We start from the raw sequence: 6,000 nt of genomic DNA on the forward strand, positions 1-6,000 counted from the left end.
ACAGACTAACATAGATCACAATACAGACCAGCAACATTAATCCTCTACTTTGGAGAGACATACATACAGGAAATGTTTGTTACACCCTAGCATTTGTATATTAGTAAATATAAGTTTGCCAGAGTATTATTTAGAAAATGGCATTACCTTTAATTATGTTACAATGCTACAAATTAATTACATTTAATCAGGCTGTATCGAAAACAAATCCCACAAAAAGATAATGAATAAATCAGAATACAATAGCATAATGATCAAATCTGTAACTCTTTAAAAAAAAACTATTTTGATTGGGGGAGGCATTTTCTCTTGTCGTGCCCATTTCTCATTCTATAGCAAAGTTTTGCTATAAAAGCATTACATGCGGTAGATATTTCTACCTATCTGTTTTATACCATAGTACATATTTAATGATTATGCTTTTTTGCATATTGTTTGAATGAGAAATATGTTATTCTCTTCGTTCCAACACCTTTCTCCAACAAATGCCACTGTATGTTTAAATGTTTCAATCTTTTGATATCTTTTTAAATTTAGCTACTTAGAGGAATGCAAAACTTCCTGAATTTTTTTTTTTTTTGAGCCTTAGCAAACACTGTTAACTTCCTGAAACATTGCCACAGGTATTTATTTTGTTTGCACAGGACCCTGTAAATTCTTCTTTGAATCAGTCAAAATTAGATTGCAATTTTAGCCAAAATAAACCGCTGTGCATATTTTTTGCCTTTTAACGTTCTGGACTTTTACCAAAGAGAAGCCCAATTATTACGCTGCAGAAGTTACTTTCGAGAATGCCCGAGTAGGTGGTACACAGTTAAATCAATCCACATCCAATTATTAAACACAATTTCATTTTAAGAAAAAAAAAGGAAGCCCAAGCATTTTGCCCCCAAATTTCATGAAATTGTTGGCGTATAGCCAAGCGGTATTTTTTTTTCAGATCCCATCTACCAATTAAAATATCAGCTGACTTCAAACTTCTTGCGACTGTATTGAAAAATAGGTTCCTAAATTATCCAGATGTTTTGCCTAAAATATTCTAGTATTATAATGTAACATTTGAAAAATACATATGCATTATTTTTTTTTCAATATGGTGCACATATTTTCTGCAAACACCCTGTCACAAAAATACGATGGTACGTGCACACCAAAACTAACGCAAGACTGCAAGCATTCAAAGATGGAATGGGATAAGAGGCCATGTGTGGGGTGCATGCAGGCAGCTACTTTCGAATGTATTTGGGAGGGAGGGGGAAAAATACATGTGCTAAAACTGATGCCTGTCCAGTAGAGAAAGGGGATATTGTTTGGCTCGGTCTTGCCACAGTACGGGCAAGGCTCCTACCCTTCTTCTGCAGGCGGTTGAAGAATCAGCTTGGCGTGCGTTGCGTGCAGGCGGCTGCTCCCCGACTGGAGAATTGCAGGGGGGGGGGAGGGCAACCTGGCTGGAATCCAGACAGGCTGGAGTAAAGCTCTCTGTTGATCATTATGTCTGGCCTTCAGGTGTCTTAGCTCACAGTGGGCGGTGTTTGGGGGAGGCGTAGATAACCGTACGGCAGACAAAGAAGGGGGGGGGAGAGAAGTGTGGCTTTAAAAGAAAACAACCTATGAGATGATGCGATGCTGAATCTTCCCTTTTTAATGTCTTTCTTGGGTTCTGTCTTCTGAAAACCACGGCAAGGCCAAAAGCTCTTCCCACAAAGACTTGTATTTCAAGCTGTAATTAGGAACGTCTGGAGTCAGCCCCTCTCTCTCGCGCACGCACACAAACCGGGATTTTGTTGTTATTCATATTTTAAGGGGAGTGGTTGGGTTTTGTTTAAGGAAAACCAAACAGTGTTTGTTCTTGCTGTTTTTCCCCTGAACTTTCACATTCATGGAGATGCTGCTTGCTTGGTCTGAATATGAATCCAATTTCTATTGTCCTCGCCCTCCCGCCTCTCTCCCCCCACCCCATCCTCAAACCCCTCCCCTCTGAAGCTAGTTTCAAAATGCAACTTTCTCACAACAGATCCCTTTGTTGTTTTATTAAATACTTCTCGCTGCTCGGTGGGAATTACTTTTCAAATATGAAAACCTAACCCAAGTGCATTATTCTCTCCTCCAAGATTCTGGAATTTCATTTGGTTTCTTTGGGAGGAAGGAAAGAAGGGGGCAGGAAGAGGAAAACACCCAGCGCTTTGTCTGTTGCTTCTGCTGGAGAAACTCATAAATCTCCTGTTCATGTATGTAAAAAGCATCAGGGCTGAGCCATATGAATGTTTTACTCTCCCCCTCCCTCCACACTCTGAATCTTTTGCAAGGAAGAGTTTCACACCCCTTCCTCGGAAAACATAAAAGGAATTTAAGCAATTCCTAAGTTAAAGTCAGCATTCCAACATTAAAACATAGGCCAGTCTCTACTCAAGCTTGAATTTACCCATACTTAAAAAACATGATTTATTCAAAGGGGGGGGGAGGAGATTTTTACACACCACGTTCTTGTTTTACACAAGGACACACAAGAAGAAGAAAAAGAGGAACTCTTTTTGTGAATGTTTTCTAGGATCTCTGAGCCAATGGGTCCCAAAGTGTGCACATTAGCTATCACCCCCCCCCACACACACACATGCTCACAGCTAATTATAATAACTGTCAAATGTCCGTTAAGTGTGGCACGCCTTTTGCCAGCTGACTTGGCAAACTTTCCCTTTATTCCTCCCACTCCCCCTATAGCCCTGCATTTACCAGGATCAGAGGCAGTAAATGCATATATATATATATTTTTTAAAAAAAGAAAATATTCAACTCTTCTGGGCAAGGAGGGACCCCCCCTTCCCTTCTTTCTTGGCTCCACTTCTCCCTTCTTCTTCTTTTTAACCGAACAAAGCAGAAATCCTCTCTTGGGAAAGAAACCGCTTTCGCTCTGCCGTCCACAGGACCAAACTCTCCACACTTTTGTTGTGTTTTTTCAAAGAAAAGAAGCATCTAATTGCAACCGAAAATACTCGTGCAATAACAACCATAACCCTCCTTCCGAAGGACGCCCACAACCTGCCCGGGGTCGGAGGGGGAAGCTTGGCTTTTGACACACCAGGCTCCAGGGCGCAAAACGGGGGGGGAAGGAAGACCCGAACTCACCGTTTCCCCAACTGCGGCGGAGCAAAGTCACTCGGGCGTCGGGAGGAGGAGAGTCCCAAGAGGCGGCAGAAGAAGAATCCCACTTGGCCGCTGCGGTCCCGGGAAGGAGGCCCGGCGGGGAGGCAGGAAGGAAGGCAGGCAGGAGCGGAGAGGGAGGAGGAAGCCTGGCTCCAGCCGCCCTTCTTCCCACGGCCGCCGCTGCTCCGAATCGGGGCACTGAAGACTTTTCCCCGTGGGAAAAAAAAAGAAGACCGGGCGGTGGGGGGGGGGGAAAGGTTGCACGATCACGTGACACGCGTCGACACCCCCCCCCAAAAAAAGCACACACACAACCCCCCCCTCCCTCCCTTGCATCGCCCGTGGAGACCCAACTTGGGCATCCTTTTTTCCCACGCGGAGAGCGGAGTTTGCCAAGGCTGAGCCGGCGCTGGAGAGCCGGAGAGGCCGCCGCCGTCTCCCTCTCCCTCCTCCTCGCGTGGGAAGCTCCTGCCTGCCGTGTGTCTCAGCCGAGCGAGAGGCGGCGAGCGTGAAGTCATTCCCGGACGGAGAGAAGGGGGTGGGGACTGAAAGCCGAGCCGCCGCCCTCCGACTCCGACGCTCCCCCTGCCCGCCTGCCCACTCCGGGCGCTCCCGCCCCAGCCAGACGGAGCCGCGCAAGCCTTGCGCGTGCACGCGACGCCTTGTCTCTGCGTGGGAAAGGCGAGACGCGCTCCGTCTGAAGACGCCCGAGAGTCCCGGGTCACGTGCTGCCGCCCATCCTCTGCCCCGTCCTCCAGGAATGTCCCCCCCCCATGGGGAGAAAGAGAGGGGGGTCGGCTTCTGTGCAGGGCTCGCAGGAGGGAGGGTCTCCGTGTCTGCGTGTGTGTGTGTGTCTCTGCGTAGGAGTGCGGGTGTGCTTGTGTCTCTCTCGGCCCTCCCGTCGAAGGGAGATCTGGGCGTTCCGTGCAGGGATCCTCAAGGAAAATCCGCTCTCCATTCATCCCCCGTGAAACAAAAGGGATTTTTCCAGCCTCCTTCCCCTTCTCTCCTTTCCCTCCCCAGGTCTTAACAAGGCGCGTTGAGTAGGTCAACGTGGGGCTCCTCCGCCTCCTTTATCTTGCCGCGTGAATGGGCAGCGCCTTCACCTTTCGGGGTCTTTTAGGAACATGAATAAAGGCGATAAAGGTTCCTTCGCGAAGGTCTCTTTCCCCCTTATTCTTCTAGAATTGCCTTCGAGATTAGCGCCATATCTGTTCACACAGGGCAAATACACACACACACACACACACCATTAATGGTTTTAATTGTGTGTTCTTTCATTAACTTGGCCATGTTTGCTTATAAAAGTCTGGCCAACACGAGCAATTCTACTACCTGATCCAGAATAGAATAGATGGATGGATGGATGGATGGATAGATGATGGGTGGGTGGGTGGGTAGGTAGGTAGGTAGGTAGGTAGATGTTAGATAGAAGATAGATAGATAGATAGATAGATAGATAGATAGATAGATAGATAGATAGATAGATAGATAGATAGAAGATAGATAGATAGATAGATAGATAGATAGATAGATAGATAGATAGATAGATAGATAGATAGATAGATAGATAGATAGATAGATAGATAGATGATAGATAGATGGATGGATGATTAATTTCCAGCCGCACTTGATGGAATGGATGTTGTATTAATTTTAATATTGTATTTTTTAAATGTTTTTACTTTGTTGTGAGCCGCCCAGAGTCCCAAGGGAGTGGGCATCATACAAATCTTATGAAAGTTGAACTAGATGATAGATAGATAGATAGATAGATAGATAGATAGATAGATAGATAGATAGATAGATAGATAGATGATAGATAGATAGATAGATAGATGATAGATAGATAGATAGATAGATGATAGATAGATGATAGATAGATAGATATCCATAATTTTCATTCTTTTTCAATATTTATTTATGCAAACACTGATACCATTTCATTGATGCTTCATCTTTCTAATTTGTATTATGTAATGAATAGAATAGAATTAACAGAGTTGGAAGGGACCTTAGAGGTCTTCTAGTCCAGCCTCAGTGTTGGAGCATTCGCAACTTCTGGTAGCAGATCATTCCACTGGTTAATTGTTCTAATTATCAGGAAATTTCTCCTTAATTCTACGTTGCTTCTCTCCTTGGTTAGGTTTCCATCTGTTGCTGCAATGGTTCTGTAATAATTCTGCACTGTATAGATGAGCTAGAAAGAAATTTCTTTCACATTGATACAGGATGCTCTACATTTGTTCCATCTCAAAGTTCCGATTTTTGTCATGAGTTCTTAAAATATAAGAGAAAATACACGAATGGGTCATCCAAGACGGTTCCACCACACAACCGCGGTAGACTAAAGCGCGCTCGACGAAAGCGTGTACGTGACGTCATCACAGCGCGATGAAAACAGCACGCTGTGAGCGGTAAACTTAAAATTAACGCGTAAATCTAAACATAACCCCCCCAAACCTAACCCTAAACCTAACCCTAAGCCTAACCCTTAACCTAACCCTAAACCTAACCCTTAACCTAACGCTAAACCTAACGCTAACCCTTAACCTAACCCTAAACCTAACCCTAACGCTTAACGTAACCCTAAACCTAACCCTAACCCTAACCCTTAACCTAACCATAACCCTAAACCTAAACCTAACCCTTACCTTTATGTGAATCGGCTTGCTTTAATTTTATTTTAATTTTAATTTAATTTATTTTTAATTTTATTTGTCGCGCTGCTGCTGATGTCACGTACGCGCTTTAATCGGGCGCGCTTTAGTGGACCGCGGTTTGACGGGTCACGTCCAAGACATATTGAGAGGCAAATGAGCTACTGACTCCATATGTTAAATGGTACCCAGTTCAAAG

The 6,000-nt window shown here is 44.5% G+C and overlaps 1 long non-coding RNA gene across 8 annotated transcripts in view; it reads right to left on the bottom strand.

The window, feature by feature from the left end:
* Positions 1–3,590, bottom strand: part of LOC148044514 (uncharacterized) — a 127,508-nt gene extending 123,918 nt beyond the window's left edge. For all 8 annotated transcript variants that reach the window (XR_015697237.1, XR_015697240.1, XR_015697239.1 and 5 more), the window contains exon 1: positions 3,124–3,590. This is a non-coding gene — a long non-coding RNA (uncharacterized LOC148044514). The remainder of the gene's footprint in view (positions 1–3,123) is intronic.
* Between the last annotated feature and the right edge of the window lie 2,410 nt (positions 3,591–6,000).

Source organism: Thamnophis sirtalis, unplaced genomic scaffold (genome assembly GCF_051295495.1).
Source record: "Thamnophis sirtalis isolate CommonGarterSnake01/CBP01778 unplaced genomic scaffold, rThaSir2_p1.2 scaffold_7, whole genome shotgun sequence".
NCBI classification, from domain to species: domain Eukaryota; kingdom Metazoa; phylum Chordata; class Lepidosauria; order Squamata; family Natricidae; genus Thamnophis; species Thamnophis sirtalis.